Raw genomic sequence first — 24,739 nt, 5'->3', positions numbered from 1 at the left:
TTTATTATTTGTACACTGGGGAAAATCATAATTCCTACCTCACAAGGTTGTAGTGAGGAATGCATGAAATAATGACAGCAAGGACTGTTGACATGTTTATTTATTGTTATCTTGAAGAAAATGGGAGGTTTCCTTAAGCTGGGAATAGCCTTGAGGAATTCATTCCTTCAGTCATTACCAAGCAATATTTATTCAGGGCCTACTATGCATCAGGCCCTGAGGGGATAGATAATGGTTAATAAAATAGTTGTGGGTCTTTAACCTCATGGAACTTACTGTCTAGTGGATATAAAATGAGAGTTTTTCATACTCACAACCCCCAAGTGCCCTGTTGGTGAGTATGACTGATTCAGTCCAGAAAATGCCAGGGCATGAAACTGTTTGCTTAACAATTTTAGTCTATCTAGCACCAGTGCATGGCAATTCCCACCTAGTCTTCAAGGCAAAGGAATGGCTAAACTGGAGTCCCTGGTACTTCTTGCAACAGCATAGCCAGAACAATCTTAAAAGTGGGCCCAGCCTGGAGATGGAGATGGGGACCTCCAGAATTTGCCTGATCTGAACTCCTAGCCCTTGTCCCTCTCTCCCAGTTGCCCCATTTCAGCACAATTTGTACTGTTTGATCAAGTCATCAAGAGATTGGACAATATTTGTTCTGGGAACTAGGAGAGATGGAGATGGGCAGTGGGGAGGTGAGAAGGGGAGTGTCTAACTTATGTCTTGGACACTAATTCTTACTTTACCTTTAGTTTCATTGGCACCAAAAGGAGTATGAGTGGGGGCTGGTGGGGGGTGGTGGTGGAAGACATATCTGACAATATGGCTGGTGAAGGCAGAAGTAACTGGAAAAGGTTGTGGATTGGCAATGCCAGGTTGGTTTTTTCCCTCCAAAGCACTACAGAAAGTTAAAACTAATATTAATTGCTAACATTTATAGAGCACACATTATGTGGTAGACACTGTTCCGTGCCCTTCACATATATTAACTCAGTTTATCATTACAAGAACTGCAAGGCTATTATTCCCATCATCCTCATTTTACTGAAACACAGAACAATGTTAAGAAACTTATCCAAGGTCACACAGCTATTATTGGGATTTTAAACCCATGTAATCCGGGTCCAAAGTCCATGTTCTATCCACTATGTTTATATAATCTCTGCTCAGTTTTCCACCTATAAAATGACTATGTTAGACTGGTTTATCTCTGAGAGTCTCCCCAGCTCTGCCACTCTCATCATTTTTCATATATAGTTCTTTGAACTTCCAAGCAAAGTGGAAAAAAAAAACCTGCTCCCCAAATGTCAGTGATTTCTACTCAAGGTCCCTGGGGAAGGGGAAGGGAGCTCAGGCTCAGGAGAATGAGCCTGCCCTGGAGGTTGGTCCTCTCAGCAGCCAGTAGGGCCTGAGGACAGCTGGAGGCTTGACAAGCTCTGGGAGCCAGGGCCTGGCCTGCATTTCCAAGTCACTAAGAACAATAACAGGGAGCAGAGCTTAAGTGGCCTACGCTGGGATGTGGGGTCAGAGGTTTCACAGAGGGGTGGAGGAATGGAGCTCCTTGACCCCCACCTCTCTGGCCCACCCCTCAAGCTGCTGTTGCTGCAACCAGGGACCTTGAAGTCCAGTTCAGCTGGCAGTTCCAAGGCTGGGGTTGCCAAGGGGTAGAAGAAAGGAAGCCCTGCACTTGGGGAATGGGGTTTGAGGTCCTGGAAATTGGTGTGGGCTGACTTTCCCTGGACTCTCCTCTGCCCGGGCCTGGGTCACCCTCGGACCTTGGGAGAAGAATATGGTATAATGATATAATCCAGTAGCTGCTGGAAATAGGACACCAATCAGCTAGCCCAGGGTCAGCCTCTACTTCCCCTCTCTGAGCCCCAGTTTCCTCATGTACAACATGGGGAGAATATTCTCTACTTCACAATTGATTGCAACGAGGACATATATGAAAGGGCCTGCCACAGAGTAGGTGCTCAGTAAGTCTGAGTTAAATTTGAAGATAGTTGATTGGTTGCTCTAGGTGATCCTGGGCCCACGGTTTGTGCTCTGAGTTTCCTGATCTGAAAAATAAGATTTACCTGCCTGAGGAGAGCGTGGACTTGGGAACATCCTCTGGAAGTAAAAAGACAGTAGGAAACCTGATGTTACTACCCTGAGGCTCAGGAAGTGGACTGTTTAGGTGATTCCCCTCTTTTCTCCCCACCCCTTCTCCCAACCCTTGTTGAACTAGTTGCAGAGTCTGGAAAAGAGGCTTTGCTCCACCCTGGAACCACTGTGTCTCTCCCCTTCAGTCTTTCCCTGCGCTCGCCCCATCCAAGGCCCCTCTCCTGGAAGGACTCTCAAGCTGTGGGCAGGAAGGAGGGTCCCTGTTGGCTGGTGGGAAAGTCAAGACTTAGGGATATGACATTCCTGAGATTATCCAGAGAACCCCTGGGGGTTGCAGCTGCTCACTCTCCTCCCTGGCTCAAGCTCTCTTGCCTGCTGTGGAGGCAGAAGGACAGTAAGGAAGGACAGAAGGCAAAGGGCTGGGCCTGGAACAACCCTGCTGGCCAGGTGAGAAATGGGGAGAGAAGAGGAAAGGAGACCCTTCCACAACAGGCAGGAAGGAATTAAGGTGAAAAGAGTTCAAGGCAGCAGGACTTTGTCATGGGAGGAGTTATAAAATGATATGTAGATCAGCATTCCTGAGGCTACAGGTCAGGTACTCTTCTGGGGGGGTTGGTGAGTAGATATGAGACCACCATAGTCCTGGTGGCTAGGAAAGGACAGTCAGGCGTTCTGGGGCCACACTCCTAGCTAGCATGGGACAGCTTGTACCTTCAGAGAGGGGACAAAGGAAGTAGACCCTCTGGGGATTCCTCACAAGGCTGTCCCAGACTCTGTGTTCTACAAAGACCTTCTAGAGATCATGTCTTCCTTTGCCCTTTCCCAGCTGGGGTTGTCCCTTACCCTCCTCCCTGTGATGGGAGGATGAGAATTGTCAAGGACTCTCTTATCATTATAGGCAACAAAGAATTGGAGGACCAGCAAAGAATTGGTCAAAGTCACATGGTTAGGCCCAGAATGCCTGTGTGGGTCGGTCTTACTCTAAATCAGGTCTCCTTTCCCCTTTCCAGGAAAAAGACTGGCATTCCTCAGGGCTGTAGCACCCCCTCTCAGCAGACATCACACCCTGAACATGAACACATGTTCCCAGGCCTCCGGGATGGGGTTTAAAAGTGGCATCATGACACCAATGCTCCAATTTAGGACCTGGTGGCAGGATGATTCCAGACTCAGCCCACACAGTGCCCTTCATTATCCAGATGTCTCCATACTGGACTGTGACCTCCTCTAAGGACCCAGCCTGTGTCTTATCCACCCGTGTCCCGCCACACACAGCCCCTATTCTAGGCCTAGCCTAGAGGAAGTTGGCTGAGTGTATAGGACATACATGCATATTCATGCACATACTAGTGGCCGGACCCACTGCACCCCATCCCAGCAGAGAAACCCTAAGATGCAGAGAAATAAGCTCTTGAGGAATCAGAAAAGCCTGCTTCCCACAGTGGCCACAGTCTGTGTTGGCAAAACCCCAGCTGGGGCTCCACGTGGAGGTGGTGAGGGCCCACTCTGGAGGCCAGGAGGGTCAGGCTGTGAATAAGGCTCTGTGTGTCCTAGCTGATAGGGCTGGGGGAGGCTGGAATGTGAAGAACGTGCTCTCATGACTGGCCCCAGCCTTGGGCCTGTGGCACAGGACTGGCCAGGGGATGAGAGGGAGCAGAGAAACCAGGCAAAGAAAGTTTGAAAAGTCTCCAGGCTTGCCCTCAGATAGCAGGGCAAGGGCTGGTCATAGCACTTGCAAGCACAGCAGAGAGGCTGCTGGAGAGAGTAAGGTCCGTCCTGGCCACTTACTGCTGAGGACTCCTCGGGTCTGGACAAGGTCTGCCTTTGCAGCTTGCCTCCAAAACCACCCCGCTTAGACCTCCCACCTTCTCACCCAGCAACCAGCTTTATGCTCCCATCCCCTTTTTAGCTTGTGTTCTCTCTTTTTCACGCTTTCAACATGATTCCCTATTTCTCTCAACAACTCCTGATTTGTCTTTTTATGCTGGCCACTCTATTGCCCACTAGACTGTAAGATCCTCAAGGACAGGGACCATATTTGCTTCTGTGTGACTTTGCTTCTGTAGGTCTACCACACTGCCTTCTGGACAGCTCTGAACAGATTCTCCACAGACCCCTCAAATCCAACAAGTTCAAAACTGTGATTCATTACAAAAGGAAGACTCTCCTTCCCTCTACCCCCAATCATGCCGGTTCCTCTGTTCCTGACCTCAGTTAATAGCCCTGTTATTCACCCAGTTGCATAGGCCAGAAACTTTGGATTCATCCTATCATTGACTTTGGTTTTACCATATAAATAGTTCATATGTTGGTCCTTTCCTTTTCTGTCCCAAAGGCCACTGCTCCAATCTGCTCTGGCCTCTCTGTCTCTAGTTTTGTCTAACCTCCCCCAGTCCCATTCCCAATCTATTTTTTCACTCAACAGGTAAAATAACATTTTGAAATATAAATCTGACTATGGTACCCTTCTCTTTAAGCCCCTTCAATGGCTCCCCACTGGGCTCTGGATAAAGTTCAAGTTCCTTCACATGACGTACAAGGTCCATAATCTGGCCCCTACCCCTGTTCCAGACTCATTTCTTACTCCGCTCTCCAGCCAGACTATACACTTCCACAAACCACATGCTTTTATACCTCCTTGCCCTTTTCTATGCTCTTCTTTCTACCTGCCGTGCTCTTTGCCCTCTTGTCTTCCTCATGAACAACTTCATCCTTCAAGTCCTGTTCTAAATGCTGCTTCCTTCATGAAGGCCCTCATGACAATGCATCCACACTCCCAGCAACCAATTACTCCATTTGCTCAGGTCCACAGGGTTTTATACTTTCCAATAGCACTTACATGGAATTGTGATGATATGTGCATGTGGCTTCCCCTCCCACCCACTTGGCTGTGAGTTACTCAAGGGCAGGGAATGTGCCTGATTTGTCTGAATCCCTGAATACCTAGCACAGGGCTGGCCCTGAGGAAGCTTGTAGGGAGTGAATGAATGAATGAATGAATGATGGGAACACTGTCACCACTAATCCTGGTCTCTTCCAGGGTGGCTGTCTCTGTAACTTCTAGACTCCTGGGTTCAGAACAGCCCCAAGTGTGAGGAATATGTTCTGCAACAGGAAACAAAAAGAGCCTCCACTCTACAGCAGAACTCTCTGATATAGAAGTTTATGCCTCACCTTTTCCTGTAAGGTCCTCAGCTACTAAGATCAGGGTCCAAAGCAGAGTGGAACTCATAGTCCTGGCCCAGTTCAGGTTATCCTGGACCCCAGGGAGAAAAGAATAGGATACAATAAAATCGGAAGCTCCGTAGGCCTAAAGTATAAACTTGGTTCTGATATTTACTAGCTGTGTGACCTTGGGTAAGTCATTTCACTTCTCTGGACCCCATTTTCCTCATGTGCTACATGAGGATAAAAAACCTACCATGTGGAATGTGTGTGACGAACAAGGTCACTTATTTGTAAACTGTAAATTCCTGTGTAAAATTAAAGCCTAATTTAGCTCTTGCTCTATCTTTAATCTGTTGCACCCATGATGGGTTGGGGGATAGGGTGGGAGAAGAGGGAATTTAATGTGAATAGAACAGGACTGCAGAGTTACAGTCTTTTCCACCCAACAGTTCATCTCCTAATTTCCCAGAATGGTCACGTTTAGGACCTCACAGGAGACTGCTTCCTCCTTCTCTCCCATTCCCTTACCCTTTTCTTTTAGTCCCCTTCTGTCCACCACTGAGAATTATATCGACTTGCTTAATCATAGGTCCCTTTGTAGCTTGTAGGGGAATACCATATCTGTCCCTCTTGATTGGTCTTTCTCCTCTTTTTACACCTATCTCATTCTATAATTTGCCATCTCTCTCATACTAGCATCCCTCAAGGTTCTTGTCAATGAACCCTTAGGGGAACACCTCCCACCCCTCCTCTCTTCTGTGGCCAATTGTGGGTTGAAGGTTCACCAGGTTGTCTTGTGGTCTACCAAGGTGGAGCTGAACTTTAGCCATTTTAAAGTGATCTAGGGCTGAGACTAATCTCCTAAGACTAGAAATCATTGTAGTCAAGTGTCTGCACCTGGTGTGGCAATCATTGTTCAGGGGATAAGAGAGATGACAAATACTATGACAACTCCTTTCCCCATAAGCTTTTGATTGACTGCATAAGAGAAACCCTTCTTTCAAAGTAACATCTCGACATTGCTTTCCTGAACTACTGCAAAAGCCTCCTAAAAGGTCTCCCTGCTTTCACTGTAGCTCCACAATGCATTCCCCACACAGCAGCCAGAGAATGATCTTTTTAAAGTGAAAATCAGATATTGTCATTCTCCTCTACACCCTCCAATGTCTTCCTAACGTAATTTAAATCAAAGCCCCAATTATTCCCCCGGCCCTCAAAACCCCTTGCTTCTCTCTTCAACCTCTGCCTGGAATGTTCTGCACCCAGATTGTCACATTACTGGCTCTGTCTTATCATGCAGGCCTCTGGTTCAAAGTTCAGGTCCTCTGTATAATAATAAAGGGGACAATCCGACAAGAAGATATAACAATTGTAAATATTTATGCACCCACTATAGGACCACCAAATACATAAAACAGTTAAAAACAAACATAAAGGAACTTATCAATAATAAGGCAGTAATAGTAGGGGATGTTCAGTAAGGGGGTGTTCAAACACCCCACTTACATCAATGGACAGATCATCTAAAGAGAAAATCAACAAGGAAACAATGGCTTTGAATGACACACTGGAACAGATGGATTTGACAGATATATTCAGAACATTCCATCCTAAAACAGCAAAACACATATTCTTTTCAAGTGCACATGGATCATTCTCCAGAATAGATCACATATTAGTCCACAAAACAATCATCAATAATGTCAAGAAAAATCAAAGTCACACCATGCATTTTTTTCTTATCACAATGCTATGAAACTAGAAGTCAACCACAAAAAAATATCTGGAAAGACCACAAACACATGAAGATTAAATAACATGCTACTAAACAATAAAGGAAGAAATAAAAGTATATGGAAACAAATGAAAATGAAGACACAACCATCCAAAGCTTTTGGGATGCAGCAAATGCATCTGTAAGAGGGTAGTATATAGCAATACAGGCTTACCACAAGAAGCAAGAAAAACCTCAAATAAACAACCTAACCATATACCTAAGGGAGCTGGAAAAAGAACAACAAACAAAACCTAAAATTAGCAGAAGGAAGGAAATAATAAAGACTAGAGCAGAAATAAATGATATAGAAACTAAAAAGCAAACCAAAAAAAAAAACAAAACCCACAGTAGAACAGATCAATGAAACCAGGAGCTGGTTCTTTGAAAAAAAAAAATCAGTAAAATTGATAAACGTCTATCCAGACTTATAAAGAAAAAGAGAGAGAAAAGATTCAAACAAATAAAATCACAAATGAGAGAGGAGAAATAACAACCAGAACCATGAAAATACAAACAATTCTAAGAGAATATTATGAAAAAGTATATGCCAACAAATTGGAAAAACTAGAAGAAATGGATAAATTCCTGGAAACATATAAACTATCAAAACTAAAACAGGAAAAAATTTGAGCAGACCAATAACCAGCAAAGAAATCGAATCAGTAATCAAAAAACTCCCAACAAACCAAAGTCCAGGGCCAGATGGCTTCACAGGCCAATTCTACCAAACACTTAAAGAGGATTTAATACTTACTCTTCTTAAACTATTCCAAAAAATAAAAAAGGAAGGAAAATTTCCAAAGTCATTCTATGAGGCCAGCATTACCCTGATACCAAGATACCAAAACCAGATAAGGGCTCCACTAAAAAAGAGAACTACAGGCCAATATCCCTGATGAACATGGATGCAAAAATTCTCAACAAAATACTATCAAACCAAATCCAACAATACATTTAAAAAAAATCATTCACCACAATCAAGTGGAATTTATTCCTGGGTTGCAAGGATGGTTCCATATTTGCAAATCAATCATTGTGATACATCACATCAATAAAATAAAGGATAAAAACCATGTGATCATTTCAATAGACGCAGAAAAAACATTTGACAAAGTACAGCAACCATTCATGATGAAAACCTTCAACAAAGTAGGGCTAGAGGGAACATACCTCAACATAATAAAGGCCATCTATGAAAAACCCACAGCTAACATCGTCCTTAATGGACAAAAACAGAGTTCTCTCCCTACGATCATGAACAAGACAAGGATTTCCATTCCCACCACATTTATTTAACATAATACTGGAAGCCCTAACCACAGCAATGAGACAACAAAAAGAAATAAAAGGCATCCAAATCGGTAAGGAAGAAGTAAAACTTTCACTATTTGCAGATGACGTGATACTCTATATAAAAAAATATGAGAGACTCCACCCAAAACCTGCAAGAGCTGATACGCGAATTCAGTGAAGTCACAGGATACAAAGTCAATGTACAGAAATCTGTTGCCTTTCTATACACCAATAATGAGGCAGCAGAGGAAGAAATTAAGAAAACAATCCCTTGTACAGTTGCACCCAACATAATGAGATACCTAGGAATAAACCTAACTAAAGGGGTGAAAGACCTATACTCTGAAAACCATAAAACTTTGGTGAAAGAAATTGAAGATGACAGACGTGAAAAGACATCCCGTGCGCATGGATTGAAAGAACAAATATTTTTAACATGTCTATACTACCCAAAGTAATCTACACATTTAATGCACTCCCTATCGAAATACCACCAGCATTTTTCACGTAACTAGAACAAACAATCCTAAAATTTGTATAGAACCACAAAGACCCCAAATAGCCAAAGCAATCCTCAAAAAGAAAAGCACAGTTGGAGGCATCACAATTCTGGACTTCAAGTTATATTACAAAGCTGCAGTAATCAAAATATTATGGTACAGGCACAAAAATAGACACATAGATCAATAGAACAGAATATAAAACCCAGAAATAAACCCACAACTCTATGATCAATTAATCTTTGACAAAACAGGAAAGAATATCCAATGGGAAAAAGACAGTCTGTTCAACAAATGGTTTTGGGAAAACTGGAGAGCAGCATGCAAAAGAATGAAACTGGACCATGTTCTTACACCATACACAAAAATAAATTCAGAGTGGATTAAAGACCTAAATGTGAGACTTGACCATCAGAATCCTAGAGGAGAGCACAGGCAGTAACCTCTTTGACGTTAGCCATAGGAACTTTGTAGATATGTCTCCTGAGGCAAGGGAAACAAAAGCAAAAATGAACTATTGGGACTACATCAAAAGAAAACATTTCTGCACAGCAAAGGAAACAATCAACAAAACTAAAAGGCAACCTACAGAATGGGAGAAGATACTGCAAATGACATATCTGATGAAGGGTTAGCATCCAAAAAAATATAAAGAACTTATGAAACTCAACACCCATAAAACAAATAATCCAAAAAATATGGGCAGAAGACATGAACAACCATTTCTCCAAAGAAGACATACAGATGGCCAACAGACACATGAAAATATGTTCATCATCACTTATCATCAGGGAAATGCTAATCAACACTACAGTGAGATATCACCTCACACCTGACAGAATGGCTCAAATGAACAACACAAGAAACAACAGGTGTTGGTGAGGATGTGGAGAAAAAGGAACCCTCACACACTGTTGGTGGGAATGTAAACTGGTGCAGCCACTCTGGAAAATAGTAAGGAGGTTTCTCAAAGAGTAAAAATAGAACTACCCTATGATCTAGCAATTACACTGCTCGGTATTTACCCAAAGAATACACACACTAATTCAAAAGGATACATATACCCTTATGTTCATAGCAACATTATTTACAATAGCCAAATTATGGAAGCAGCCCAAGTATCCAATGACTTATGAATGGATAAAGAAGATATAGTGTATATATATGTACACACACAACATAAGATATGGTATATATAATATATATTATATATATAATAGAATATTACTCAGCCATAAATAAGAATGAAATCTTGCCGTTTGCAATGACATGGATGGAGCTAGAGAGTATTATGCTAAATGAAATAAGTCAGCTAGAGAAAGACAAATATCATGTGATTTTACTCATATGTGGAATTTAAGAAACAAAACAAATGAGCAGAGGGGGAAAAAAAGAGAGAGAACCAAGAAACAGACTCTTAGTTATAGAGAACACACTGAAGGTTACCAGAGGGGAGGGGGATAGGGGTGATGATGGGTATTAAGGAGTGCGCTTGTGGTGATGAGCACCGGGTGATGTATGGAGTTGTTGAATCACTATATTGTACACACGAAACTAATATGTTAACTAATTAGGATGAAACTAAAAACTTAAAAAAAATTTCAGCTCCTCTGAGACACCCTCTCTGACCACCTTTTCTAAAGCAATTATCTCTATTTTTCCTACCCTATCACTCCTTACCTCATCCTGTTTTCTTTAGTTTCTCCTTCTTGGTTCTTAGTGATGTCTGAAAGTTCCTTATTTATTTGTTTACCTATGCATTGTTTGTCCCTGCTCTATGAGAACAGGGACCTTATCTGTCTAGATGACTGCTACAGCTTTAGCATGGTGCATAGTGCTCCATAGGGTACTGGTGTTCTAAAAATATTTATTGAATGAATGACTTTATAATGTGTTTTATTTTAAAAAGTGCTTTCATGTAAATTAATTTCTCACAAAGCCTGTGAGGTTGGGATTATTACCATCGTAGTCTTAGGGATGCAGAAACTGAGGCTCAAGAAGGTATGTCCAATGTTACATAATAAGGTAGCCCTGAACTTGAGTTTTCCAATTCTAAATACTGCTCTTCCCACCAACATACTTTGCTTCTAACTAATGACGTTATGTTGCCAAGCAAATGCTAACTGATTCTTTGATAATCCTTACTGTCGGTTCTTGGAACAGCACCGTGAGCTGTGCAGACAGTCTCCAACTCCCGACTTAGGGACACTCCCCAGTCCATGAGAGTGAAGTGAACCAGAGGAGTCAGTCAGTGGAGCGGGAGAAAGTATTATGGATCAGGCAGCAGGAGTCTGGGCTTCTAGGCTCGACTTGGTTTCCTATTGTACTTCATTTTCCTTTTCTGTAAGCCTCAGTGTGTCTTTCTGTAAAATGAGTAGATTGAACTTGCTGACTTCCAAAGATTCCTTCCAGTTCTGACATTGCATGGGTCTCTGCAATGTGTTGATTTCTTCTCTGTTTCCTTTGTAGTGCTTCCCATTGCTGCAGAGGCGGAAGAACACCGGTAAGTGTGTGAGGTGGGGGTCACAAGTGTCATGCAATGGGGCTGAGCTTCTCAGTGGTACTCATGAGCTGGCTGATCTGGTTCCTGACCAATCAATGGCCTAGATGCAAAATCTGGAAACATCCTCTGTCTCCCTCCAGTGGGCATTTCCTGACCTCCTCCAGCCTTTCCTTCTGGAAGGGAGTTAGCATGCAGAACTTCTTTATTTCTCAGATGGAGGGTTTTCTCTGGTCAGGGAGCCAGGGGAGGATTTCCCTAAAGAACTATCAGCAAGTGGCAGCCATCCATATGCTTCCCTTGTTCTCAGGTGCCTACTTTCCCCCAGGAAGTATATTACGGGTGGGAGGTATGTTGGGAAAAGGAATAAGTAAATGGAAGGTAAAGGAGAGAAACATGACATTTAGGATTCAATGTCTGTGATAGTCCCAACACTTGTTTTATCTGAAAGGCTTCTAAGAGGGTTAGTGAGGACTGAGGGAAAACATATAGCCTTGAAGCGAAAAATTCTCTCCTTTTTCTAACAAGTTTCTTTGCCTTCTGCCCCTGGTGTCCTACTTGGGTGTGGGCAAGTTAGTGGCATTCTGGGAACAACTCACTTTCATTGAGGAGGACACAGCTGTCTGGAGGGGACACCTGGTTTGGAGAGGAAGAGAAAGAAGGATACTGGCCGGGAGTGAATTTGCTGCCAGAGTCCGAACTCCTGGCATTGGCTCAGATTTGCTGAGGCCATGTAGGCCATCCTCCTGGCTCTAGCCCAACCTCAGCCATTCCCATTGGCTACAGTTTTTCTTTAGGATGAGCTCATGACTTGATTGAGCATGGTTTCTAGGTGGCAGTTAGGGCTGAGGGTCACAGAAACAGAAAGGCATCAATGAACAAGTGGCAGGCTAAGGGCCTGTGTGAGGCAGCTTAGGGAGCAATTGGAAGAGATGACCTGATCTCTTGCTCCTGAAGACTTCCCCCAGTAGTTGGAGCCAGTTTGGGCACAGTTTTACCTGAAGGCAGAGAGGGTATCTGGTGACCTCCTAAGTACTTTCCCACCTTAGGATCTTGAGTTCTTGGGTGGTGGCTGCTAGAAAAAAAGAAGAGTTGTCAGGGCAAGGTGTTTATTTGCACTGCCATGACAGCAGATGAGAGGGGACCTATTTTGAAGTAGGAACACTGCGTTGATCAGCATACAGCATACATCTGCTCTTCCACTCCCCACCTCCTCCCCCTTCACCATTCCAGCACTTCTTGCTGAGCACAGTTCCTGCTTTGCAAAGGCGACTTTTGGGGACACAATATCTGTGGGCTACCCATCCTGGGAGAAGAACAAACTTCTCCATTTCAGAGACACCAGCTGCAGAGGCTAAAAAGAAACCCTTCAGACCCTGAAATAGTGACCCCCTCAGATGAATGTTACTTGCAGTTGCCAAGTTGCCTCGTTAGAGTGTCTGTGCCAAGCTCAGTCAACAGGGCTGAATCCTGGAAGGGTGGGCCCCAGGTGGCTGAGAGGTCTGTGGCTTCCTGAGGAAAGAGAGTGTCCTTTAGGGGGTGGGCCCAGGCAGAAGAAGTTGCCACGGACAAAGCTGAGCTGGGACTAGTTTTTGTCCTACTTCTTTAGGTTAAAGTTTGAAAATGTCTATTTAAGGGCAAACGTGAACACTTTGTCTCAGGCCAATCCAAGGACCATCTGGCACAAATTATGACTTTATGTGGATGTGGCAACCGAAGCAACAAGGCACTGGGAATCAAAGGACCTAGATTTTAGTACAAATTTCATTACCAGTTCACTGTATGAGCCCAAATAAGGAGCTCCCTTTCTCTGGACCAGTGTCCACACCTATAAAATGGAACTTACTGCATGGAGCTCTAGTATGCATCATACAAGATAGTGCATTAGGATGTCAAAATGCTGAACAAATATTATTTCTGAGATCTAGCTCAGGGAAGGGCAGAACTCTTTGGTTTTTTAGTCAGTTATTTTTGGAATATGTAATACCTTCACATGTCTCAAACTTCAAGAGATATGAAAATAAAAATTCTTCCCACCTCTGTCTCTCAACCACCCAGCAATCCTCTTGGAGGTGACCAATGTTACCAGCTTCTCGGGCCCTTGATGAGTTTAAAGGACTAAAGTGAGTTTGCTAGACAGGACGTCAGTGGAGGTGGCTGCCTGATCTGGAGTGGGGGGGCGTCCTGCTGAGGGGAATATGTGGGAAAGGCAATGGAGAAGGAATTGTGGAGCGGGAAATGTGGGGCAGAGGTGGAAGAAGCACGAATTTGGATGTCGGGAGGCCTGGGATCCAGTCTTGACCGTTCCACTCACGGCTGAATTATCTTAAGAACCTTCCCCTCTCTGACCCTCAATGTTCCATCTGCACATTAAAACTGTTGTGTTCTCATATGCCATTCTGACAATTTCCACCAGAGTTGAACAGATATGATGGAGGAGAGGACCAACCAGGGACACTGTAGAGAAAAAAAAGCCAAGAAATTGATTCAAAGCTGACAATTGAATATGATTTACATATGTCATCTTCTTCATATTAAGATCAGTCAGGGGAAGGGTTCTCTGACATGCTACTGCTTTTGTCCTGGTGGTCTCACTGACAGAGGACACCTTTGGCACTGTCTTCACAGGAGAACATTAGGAATGTCCAACTTGCTTCAACATATGTAGTGCTGCCCAGGCCCAAGAGGATGGGCTGAAGGACCTCTGACAGCTGTGCTATAATGGTCCAAGAATCCACCAGCACAGTGTTTCCCAGATTTTACATATTTGTGAGTCAACTTCACAGTTTTTGCCATCACTTCACCCCGTGCCAGTTCGTACTTATTTTTTTTTTCTTCGCATCAATCCGATTTTAAACAATAACCTTACTCGAAGCCATAATATCTATGAAATTAGTGTTTGTGCTACTAGTTACATCTTTCCTAATAAATACTGAATTCAATATATATCTCTCATGATTCAAAATGTCAGTGTATCACTCCAACTCATCCTGTGCATATATACAAACACTGGGAAACACAGAGGTAGCAGTAACACAAACCAGCAGGTCAGAAGGAGGTTCAGGCCTTCAGGGCCCACCCTAAGACTCACTAAGTGCTCTTGGGCTCCCTGAAATACTACATCCTCCTTCCAAGTCCTCATATCATGTTATGCAAGCACGAATTGCTCCTGAGATGGAAGTAGGTTCTGGAGCCTAAACGGAGCTCCCTCCTTCTAAACAAAATCCACAATTCTGAATGGCCTCACAGATACTGAAGTGAGAACACTTGACTAGGGAACCAGAAGCTCTAGGTTCCAGTTTTGGCTCTGCCATTTGCCAGCTGTGTGACCTGGGGCCTGTCTCATTCCCTCTCTGGGCCTTAGCGTCCCCAACTATAAAATGAATAATTTGGTCAAATGGCCTCAAAGGTATCTTGCTGCTCTGAAATGCAATGACTCCTTCACTTGTAGACCTCACACTTCTGCTTAACCCGTTGGCTCCCAGCAGCTTGCAGAGGTGGGAGGTTGCTGAGCTGACCTCCTGCTACCTCTGTACCAAATCCTCCCTGAGGCCCCTTGCCCCCAGTGCACAAAGCTCCTTTTGTTGCCTGAAGCCATTCAGGGCCTCTCTCCAGGCTCCTGCAGAAGTAGCTGAGGTGACGTGGGGGGTAATAGCTGGCTTGTAACAAGAGCCTGGTTCCCCAACCCAACTGGCTCTGGCCTGGCTGCAAGCTTGGCCTTAGCACCAGACTCTGTGTATCAGCTGCCCCAGACCCCTCCCTTCAGCTCTGAGGGGGCAGGGAGACCAGTTTAAAGGGGAAAAAATAGAAACAAATACATTAATTTAAGTGCATTTATTTAAGCTGCTGTTGGGTATCACTTCCAAGGCTCAGGAGGGCAGGAGACTGAAATACTGAGCCAAAGAAAATCAGTAATAATAATTCAATTAACTTTCTTTCTTTTGAAAATGACCAAATCATTCTTGTAACTAATTCTTGACAGATTTGGCCATTTAACATTTGCTATTTCTTGAAAAATATTTGCAAGGTATAACTTATCTAGCATTTGACAAATAGTTTATCCAGCAACTTGGAATAGTATAAAGATCTACTTAGTTAGGGGGCATCTGGAATTGATTATCACTTGAGACAGGAAATCTTTCAACCATGATCTATAATGAATTCAGCCAATGCAAAAATACTGGACTGTGAGTTGAGAATTCTAAGATCTGGTCCCAGGTCTGACATTAACTCCTTCTGTGACTTCGACTTAGTTGTTTCCTTTCCCTGGGCCTCAATTTTCTTGTCTGGAAAATAAAAATGTTGAAATAGAAGGTCCCAAAGTCCTTGGTACTCTGATTCTGTGTCATCCTTGATCCTCCACCCCTGCCAGAGTCAGAGTGAAAGGAGGGAGAGGTGGAGATAGGGTCAGTGGAAAGGGCAATTTCAAGATGTTCTTTGGGATTGGAGAAGGATTTCCAGACCTGTGGAGGAGTGTAACCGCTTCCTTTTGGGTCAAAAGGGGCTGGGAAGTCCAGGTTCCCAACGCCTGTTTTCAGGAGTGCAAAACAGAAAGTCAGGCCCAGGTTTACAGATGCAGGTAAGGCAAATGTCCTGAGGCACAGCCTAGTGGGGCATTTTCATAGCTTGGACCAATCCAGAATCAGAGCAAGGCCTGGATGGCATGGGATAACTACCCGGGGGCTAGGAAGGGAATGAGAACTGCAGGAGGAATGACAGGTCTGGAAAAGATCTGGAAAGTGTTATTGGACACTTCTACCAGAACAACCCATAAATCCTTCAAAGTCAACACTAAACATCATTATTCATCATCATATTCCTGGAAACCTTCTCCTTCTACAGGACTCTCTTTCTTGGTTAATGCACCGTCATCCCCCCAGTCAAGCAAGAATCCTGGGAATCATCTGGACTCCTCCGTCTCTCTCATTTGCTGTCATCCACTTGCCAAATCATGGCCAAGAAACTTCTTTGTAATGTTTCCTACTTCTGCCTCTTCTTTTCCATCCACACTAGGATAGCCTTCCATCTCAGACCTTAGCAGCTCTGGCAAGGATGGTTGCTATGGCTTCTTAACTGGTGTCCCTGTCACCATGCTTTTCCTTCCAGTCCATTTCCCATACTGCTGCCAGAGTTCACTTTTTATTTTATTTTATTTTATTTATTTATTTATTTTAAAAATTTTATTTATTTATTTGACAGAGACATAGCGAGAGAGGGAACACAAGCGGGGGGGGGGGTGTGGGAGAGGGAGAAGCAGGCTCCCCGTGGAAGAGGGAGCCTGATGTGGGGCTTGATCCCAGGACCCTGGGATCATGACCTGAGCCGAAGGCAGACCCTTAACGACTGAGCCACCCAGGCGCCCCCAGAGTTCACTCTTTAAGAGAACAATTTGGTCATGCTCAAAAACCTTTGATTGTTCCTTACCTTTGGTCAAAGTCCAAATTCTTTGCATTGGCATTCAAGGTCTTTCACAACTTAAACAACCTATCTTTCTTTCATCTACCGCCACATCCTCACATTTCTGAGCTCCATGGGACAACTCCCTATTTCCTCTACATATAATGAACTCTCATATTGGACTCTTCACTGTGGGTGTCTTTACCAACAACCCCCCTCCACTTGGCCTGTTAAGCCATCCTCTAGATTCCCTTTCCATCAGTTCCACATCTCTATTATAACAGAACATATTGTTCCTCATTTACCTCCTTTCTTTCCTGTATCTCCCACAGACCATGTGTGTACGAGAGCTATATCTGACTGACTCCTGTAGTCCCAGGACTAAACACAGGGCCTCAAATAAACAATGAATCTGGCAAAGACTGTCTTTTATTTTTGATGGCATAGCAAAAGAACTGCTGGTAATCAGGCTAGTGACTTCTTCCTTTCAGCAGACTTTCTTCTCTATCATTTCAGCTCTGCACTTGCTAATCTAAATTGACACACAGACTCCACTGTCTCCAGATGACAAATTGTCTTGAGATGGGGTCTTGAAGTTCCTGTAGTTCCAGCTAATGGTGCAGATCCATGTAAAACACATTTCCACCAAACCCTGGAAACTTTGAGGTTACCTTACATCTCAAGGCAGGAAGGGCACTTAAGGACCTTACTAACCAGTGGTTTTCAAACCAAATACTGAGGAACTCTAGAGTTCCCAGAGATTCACTGGGGTATGTGAAAGGAGGACAGAATTGAGGGGTGCTTCATTCAACCAAATCTATTTTACCTTTTGGAGATTTCATGAAGATTTCATTTGGAGACTGGAGTTGACCACATAAAAGTAGATGTTGGAGACCACTGCTCTAGTCCAGTGCTTAACAGCTAACGGCCTCCCTTTTATACCATGCCTGCTATGTATCCACTTGGGCTTGGACCAAACTCTCCAGGTATGGTCAAATATCCCTTTACATTCTGTACTCAGTCGAAAGTTCTTATTTATATAGAACCAGAATCTGCCTTACAACTTTCACCCAGCTGTCTCATTTTCACCCCTTGGAGTCTCATGGAAGTTGTTCCTTCTTCCCTATGACCTATCTACTGGCATTTAGAATTTCCCAAAGTCATAGACGGAAGTGACTTTGTAGTTCATACAGTCCAATGCCTTCATTGTAGTTGAGGAGCTCAAAGCCCAGAGAAGGCAGATGATCTGCACAACAGCAGGCAGCTCATCAGTGGTAAAACTGAGACTAGAAGCCAAGTTCTGACTCATCTATAACGTCTTCCCCTGAATCTGTCTTTCCCCAGGGTAGATTGCTCCAACTCTAAAATGATTCCTCACAGTCCTGATGACTATTCCCTAAACTTACTCTTGATTGACAGTAACCAGTGGCTGAAGATCAGCAGCTCAGCTGGTGAAAGCTTTATGGTACCCAGGCTTTCATTGGCTTGGGGTAAGGGCAAAGGCAAAGGAAAGCAAACTGGCATCAAAAACAGAACTGTTCCCTCACCACAGCCTGGATGCTGTTCTCCTCCTCCTCCTCCTCTTTCCATAGGACTAAATTCCATTCAAACAGTGCTCCTCCCATGGCAGGGCAGCCAAGGGGCAGCTTTCAGAGGCCCCTACTGACCTGTTTGCTAGAGGGTCCCTGCTGTGTGACCTTCCACATCCCAAACCCAGAAACAGGAAGAGCTGGTTTGGTTTACATTTTGAGAAGAAAAATGAAAACATAGGAAGTGGGGCTCCTGAGAACAGAGGCTTCCAACTCTGTGTCCATGTGCCCCTGGAACAGGATATTTCAGAGAATACATTCCACAAGAGAAGGGAACGGCCTCCTTATTAAAAACAAAACACAAAGCCCTTCAAGGTTTGGAAAGAGAAAAAGGCCAAAGGAGACTCTTACAGAGGGGAGGGGCAGCTGTTTCAGAATCTCCAACCCTTCTCCCCTATCCACCACTTGGAGATGTCGTACTTTGATCTTACTGCTGTTATCACCACATCTGGCCCCCAGAGATCCCCTGCTCCCTTTAACCTATGGCCCAGAAGAAGGTCCAAGCCTCCTTTCTTGTTTATCTGAGTATCATCAAAGTAGGCTGTCACTCAGAACCTTCCTTTAAAACCAAGAAAAAGCAGACGTAAATTAATTACAGAACCCACAAACAGCAGAACAGCATTCAGGCTTCACAAAGTAAATGCCTCTTGTCTTAAAGCCCGCGAAAGGAGGGAAGCACTTTGCCAGTCCCCAAATATCTCTCAGGATAACTACTTCATTGCCCCACATGAGCTGCTGTAAGTTTGCCTGGCTTTCTCCTCTCTCAGCTCTCTGTCGTTGGGATGTGGTTTCCCAACCACAATTACCAAAAGAGTCAATGCAAAAGGTCTTTTATAAAAAAAAAACAACCTTCCACCCTTCCTCTATGCTTCTCTGTTTTGATTCTTAAATTCCACATATGAGTGAAATCATCTGATAATTGTCTTTCTCTGACTGACTTATTTTACTTAGCATAATACTCTCTAGTTCCATCCATGTTGGTGCAAATGGCAAGAGTTCATTTTCTGATGGCTGAATAATAATATTCCATTGTATATATTAAAACAAGACAAAATCAGAGAGGGAGACAAACCATAAGAGACTCTTAACCATAGGAAACAAAATGAGGGTTGCTGGAGGGGAGGGGATGGGGTAATTGGGTGATGGGCATTAAGGAGGGCATGTGATGTAATGAGCACTGGGTGTTATATAAGACTGATGAATCACTGACCTCTACTTCTGAAACTAAGAATACATTATATGTTAATTAATTGAACATAAAAAAATAAAATTAAAAAGAAAAAAAAGGGCGCCTGGGTGGCTCAGTTGGTTAAGCGACTGCCTTCGGCTCAGGTCATGATCCTGGAGTCCCGGGATCGAGTCCCGCATTGGGCTCCCTGTTCAGCGGGGAGTCTGCTTCTCCCTCTGACCTTCCCCCATCTTGTGCTCTCTTTACTCTCTCTCTCTCTCTCTCTCTCTCTCAAATAAATAAATAAATAAATAAAATATTAAAAAAAAAGAAAAAGAAAAATGAAAAACCTCCCAGAACCCCTTAGGTCCTTTCCAGTTCTGGTTTTTGCATTGAGGAACCTGATTAGTTCTCAGGTAGTTGGCAGGGTAAAAGTGTGGATCATCTGGGTGCCAAAGGAACATGGTCCCACAAAGAAACAGTTCTGGTCACCTCTGGAACGTCTATAGGCACATGATCATGTGTTACATGCATGTACGTGTGCACACATACACACACACAGCATCTTTACCAAAAATCTTAGTTTTGCAGAGTAACAGTTCCTTCAAAACACAAAAATGTACCATTGTCTCTTCCTTCTCAAAGGGAACTATGTGTCCCTTTGGGCCAGGGGTAAGCAGAGCCTCTTCCTGGAAGATGCTTCCAAGAGCATCTGATTGGAATGGCTCATTCTCCTTAAAAGATCCAGGTGGGGGGAGCATTATTTTTATATTAAAACAAGCGCAGATTATGTTATGGAATAGCATGCAAAATTCACATGAATTTGTGAGATAAAAGTGGAGACCTCAAAGAAATTTCACACTTGTGGCTGACTACATGGGCTTCTGCAGCTCCTTGGGGCTGTGTGGGAAATGAGTTCATTCTGTTCAACCATCTGGTACTTTGGTGCAAAAGTTTGAGAAGCATGCACTGAAATGGTGGGCTTCCTGAGGGTAGAAACTTCGTCTCATTGCTCTCTGTATCTTCATGCCCAATACAGAGCAAACCACAGACAGGGTGTGCTCAAGAACTGTTTGTTTCATCTTTCCATCCACCCATCTGCCCATTCGTCCTCGTCAAGGAACAAGCAAAAAAAGGTAGCCTTAAAGTGGTGGAAAGAACTCAGTTTCTGGAGAATTCAGACAGCTCCGTGTTGAATTCTGACTCTGTCACTTATTAGCTATGTGATTACCTCTCTGAGCCTCAGTTTTAAAATGAAGATCAAAATACCCATCTCCTGGGTTGTTGTGGGAACTTAGTGTGGTAGTGGGTATAAGAGTGCTCTATAAGCTCCCAGGCAATAGGCAAAACATAGTTATTAAGATTATAAAATGACCGCCATGACTAGCCCAGGCAGGAGGGTGAGGGATGGGAGAGATGTTTTCTGCAGCCCAGAAGCCTGATTTGAGATTAAGAAGGCAGGAGCTGAGGCCTCAGGAATGAGCCCCTGGGCCTCTGGGATGGGGAAGGCTGATGTTGAATCATGGCTGTAGAGCCCCACCCCCACTTCAGGGAAGCAGTGTGCAGGCCAGAGGGCAGCTTCTTCCCCTGGAGTGATGGAAGGATCAGATGTGCCTGATACACCTCAGGTCTCCAAAGGCCAGATGGGCTTGCTTTCTCATGTCTGCCGATGAGCTCCTCGGTGGCCCAGCGCACAGCAAGGGTCATTTGTCAGTAGGAGCTAAAGTATAACCAAGCATGATGATTTGACTGCTAACAAACTCTGTGACCTTGGGCAGGTATCTTCTCCTTCTGGGCCTGGACTTCTTCACCATTAAAATAAGGAGATTGGAGAGGGTGGGGCTCTAAGGCCCTTGATCTCCTACACACTATGGTTATGAGACCCTTAAATGAAAAGGTATTTGACCTTGATTTACCAAAAAAAAAAAAAAAGTGATCAATCTGATCACCTGATAGTTTGATACTGGACCCCAGTAAAAAAAAACAAAAACAAACAAACAAACCCCCCAAAAACGAACAAACAAAAACAAAAGACAGTGGAAAGCGGTGTGGGGAGGCCTTGCTGGAACCCCCTTCCATTTCTCAATCTGCTGGTCCTTGTGCCTGTGTCTGGCTGGACTGGCAGTCTGGGATCACAGTCCAGGTGAGGGGTGAGTGGATGAAGCAGGTGTTTCCCAAGCCCTGGGCTCTGACCCAGGTAACTCACAATATAAAATGAGGAAAGGGAAGAAAACAGGAAATGCTGTCCACTATATGCACCTAATTGTTCAGGAAGAATTCCTTCTAGGCTGGCGCGTTGTCTCAGAAGTCAGCAACAGCTGTTGAGCTGGAAAGCTGACCACTGCAGTCTCTGGGATTCTGGGACTCCCCACCCCCATCTCAGCCTGTTTAGACCTTTGCCATTCTTCAAAGCTCATTTCAAATACTGTTGCCTCTACCTTCAAATCCCCAGCATACTGTGTGTCTGTCTTCTAGCATGGATCATACTCTGCCTCCTGTTGGAGCTATTTCCTTTCACATGTAGATTGGAAATAAAATATGTTCTCCAAGGAAAAATTTCAACCTGTACATCTGGATATAAAATGGAGAACCAAAGTCCTATAATCCCTCATTCCTAATTTCCATAACCAACCACTGTCTGGAGGTTTCCTCGCAGCTTCCCGGAAAGCTCCTACTGTCAAAGCTATTGAAAAGGCCAAAGCATGATGCTTTGGACAGAGTGCTGGCTCTGGAGACTAAACACTTGGGTTTGTGCCTCAGCTCTCCATTTGCTGGTCAGATCAGCTTGGGCGAATTCGGTCTCTTCTTTGATTCGCAGTCCTCTGCTCTGTAAAATGGGATAACAATTCCTCTCCTGCTATCTCACAGGACTGTTGTAGAGACCAAATGAGACAAAAGACATACAAGCATTTTTGGAAACTCTAAGGGGTGTTCTATTTCTCTCCATGCTTGTGTCTGCAGCTTGAATGTAAGCACCTTGAGAACAGAACCCTTGGTCCCTCTGGGGCCGAGTTTCCATTGCCCTTAGCCCAGATGACCTGTCTAGAACAGGCAGGTGGCGAATGATAGGAGATACGGAACTCAATCCCAGAGGGTGTGCTATACCTAGAGGGGTTGGTGCTTTGTTCCTGTCCTGCTTCTGGGCACATAGTTCTTGACCTTCCTTTGGAGACAAACCCAGCTGAGAGGACCGTTATTTTCTAAAGTTACTTGGCTTTCAAAATGATGCTCGGCTTTGAAAATCCTGCAACTGCTATTTCAGCCTCTACCTCCCTCAGGTCTCAGTTCCTCAGATTCTGGCCCAGCTAATGCTTTTGGTGTTCCCCATGTGTGTGCTGTGGGTGTACATATAGATACAAATACGGGAGAGAGAGAGGGAGAGGTGGCTAAGAAGATTCAATTTTTTAAATGGGCTAGCTGTAAATGGAAACGAGAGCTAACCTGTACCAGCTGGGGAAACTGAGACCCAGAAAAGGGAAGGGATTTTCCCAGGAAGCTAGTGGCTCTGACAGCCAAGTTACTGAGGGAAAAGGCAAGCCGCTGGGCTGAGGGCCCTCAAGTTAAGGGAAGTGGCCTGGAGAGAGTGGGTGGGGCCCAAAAAGAGATGAATGTGGGCAGAGAGGGGGCATCAATCAGGAGAAGCAGTTGGGGCCATCTGCCAAATTCCCCTGGAAAGTGGAGATATAAGAAACATGAGGGTTGTGGTTTAGCAAGTTCCGAGGAGTATTGCTGAGCAAGGGGAGGGAGGAGAGAGGAAGAGAAAAATAGAGGGGGGCAGAAAAGGGGAAAAAGAAGGAGAAGAAGGAAGGCTAACCCAGGCAGATGGAGAATATTGGGAGTAGTAGGCTCAGTAAGGGCTGAATGTAGCAAGTCAGTAGTGTTTTGTTGCACGCAGGCCCATCTAGCCACCTTCTAAGTTCCCACCAGCTCGGCTGCTCAGTTTCTTTTAGACTCTGAGCGTGCAAGCCAGTCCTTACTTTCTTAGCAGATGCAGCAGTTTACCACGGCACTGTTTGCAGAAGTGGCCCCAGACTGTAGATTTGGCTTCAGATTTGGCACGCGAGGGCACCACCATCCGTACAGCCCGGACTGGTCGTCAGAGTGGGAATGCACTCACTCTGCCGCCACGATCCGATTTTAGGCACACAGTCACATTGTGAGGTGAACTCAGCCCCTTTTCCAGACGAGGGGTAATGTCATTTGCCAATGAAAATAATAACCAAAGGAACAAGTTGCTTAACATCTCTGTGCCTCAGTGTGCTTATCTGTAAAGTGAGGATAATAATAATACCTTCTTTTTTTAAGATTTTATTTATTCATTTGAGACACAGAGATACAAAGAGAGAAAGCATGAGCAGGGAGAGAGGCAGAGGGAGAAGCAGGCTCCTCGCTGAGCCGGGAGCCCGATGTGGAGCTCGATCCCAGGCCCTGGGATCATGACCTGAGCCAAAGGCAGACGCTTAACCATCTGAGCCACCCAGGTGCCCCAATAATAATACCTTCTTGAGAAGATCTGTAAGGATCAGGTGAGTTGACCCAGGTACAGCCTTGGCACAATTCTTGGCACATAACTTTCCACAAATGGTGGCTACAGTTGACATCATCATTATGTGCTGGGCACTGCTCTAAATGTTCTACTTGTATCGTGGTGTATAATGATCACTCAGAAGGTAACTGAGGCCCAGGAGCAAGAGGAACACATCGAGTCCATTGGCCTTTAAATTTGCCTTAGATGCAGGCTCCTTGCCCCGGCCTGGACTGAATTCTATGTAGAACTCCGCTATGTAGAACAGATAAAAAGCATTACGGCTCTGACTGGAGCAAAGTTGAGTAGGGGTGGGGGCCTAGAGCCTCTTGCCTCAGCCTTCCCGTGTTCTCTCCTCCCCCAACCTCCCCAAGGCAGGCCTTCTCTGGTCACTGTGAGGAGCAATCTGCAAGCCCGCTGATGTAGTCCGTCCCACCTTTTCATGCTCAGATGAAGGTATCATGAACCCCGAAAGGGCGAGTCATGTGCCCAAGGTTGCACAGCTAGAGGGGGGCACAGGTGGCACCACGGGGCATGGAGGGCAATAACTTAGGCGAGGAGAAAAGCCTCCTTGGTTAAGCCAGAACACAGAACACGCTAGGCTTGGGCAGAGAACAGCTAGGGAAGGAAGGTGAGCAGGCGGAAAGGGGAGGTTGAGCCAGAGGCCCTGCCCCTGAGTCCTGGGTGTGAGCAGACCCTGTGAACCCTCATATCCTACT

The 24,739-nt window shown here is 44.6% G+C and overlaps 1 protein-coding gene across 1 annotated transcript in view; it reads left to right on the top strand.

Moving 5' to 3' along the window:
• STARD8 (StAR related lipid transfer domain containing 8) overlaps positions 1 to 24,739 on the top strand; it is an 81,666-nt gene that overhangs the window by 9,317 nt on the left and 47,610 nt on the right. The window contains exon 2 of the mRNA XM_088028762.1: positions 11,311 to 11,344. The gene's annotated coding sequence lies outside the window, so the exon portion shown is untranslated. The remainder of the gene's footprint in view (positions 1 to 11,310; positions 11,345 to 24,739) is intronic.

Source organism: Eumetopias jubatus, unplaced genomic scaffold (genome assembly GCF_037043125.1).
Source record: "Eumetopias jubatus isolate StellerSeaLion01/CBP00866 unplaced genomic scaffold, mEumJub1_p1.0 scaffold_11, whole genome shotgun sequence".
Lineage (NCBI taxonomy): Eukaryota > Metazoa > Chordata > Mammalia > Carnivora > Otariidae > Eumetopias > Eumetopias jubatus.
This window is presented reverse-complemented; position numbering and strand designations above follow the sequence as displayed.